This window comes from Mastacembelus armatus, chromosome 3, assembly GCF_900324485.2.
Source record: "Mastacembelus armatus chromosome 3, fMasArm1.2, whole genome shotgun sequence".
Taxonomy (NCBI): domain Eukaryota; kingdom Metazoa; phylum Chordata; class Actinopteri; order Synbranchiformes; family Mastacembelidae; genus Mastacembelus; species Mastacembelus armatus.
In genome coordinates this window covers 25,207,116-25,207,736 of record NC_046635.1, presented here as the reverse complement: position 1 = coordinate 25,207,736, position 621 = coordinate 25,207,116, and positions in this window count along the sequence as shown.

The following is a 621-nucleotide window of genomic DNA, read 5'->3' as shown; positions in this document are numbered from 1 at the left end:
TGACACTATTGGCTGGCTGGTTTTTTATGGGTTCTACAGTACACTGGTAACTTCCTTCATGCTCATGTGGCTTCCTAGCAATCGGTCAGAGCTCTCTCTCCTTTCTGTTTGGAATCGGTGTAGCATGTCCCATGTGAGAGGAAATTAGGCACTATGGGCAGTGACATCACTGCAGGAAGAGAGCAGAGGCTGTGTGTGACGTGTGTGTGTGTAAAAGTGTGTGCAGAAATCCCTCAGAAAGCATTGTACTACTCCAGTGACAATATGAAAGTCTTACAAAAACACTCATTTGAATATTTTTAGAGCAATTTTTAATGTGTACATGTCCAGCATGGCTTGTTAACACACTCAACTAGAGGTGACACACAACAACACAAATGTATAAAATCTTAACATTTTCTACAGAAAAAACAAACATTAACAACCAATCGAAAAAATTAATTGGAATGTTATTAACAAAAATATAATATCAAGTTTGGAGAAGAAAAATGCACAAAATAAAAATCAAAATAAGACAAATTATTAAAGACAAACAACAACTTCATCTGTTTTGATTGACTGCTGCTTTCTTTTTTTGTGTATTTTTTTTCCCAAGCTCATCCCAGTTTGGGACGATGGTGA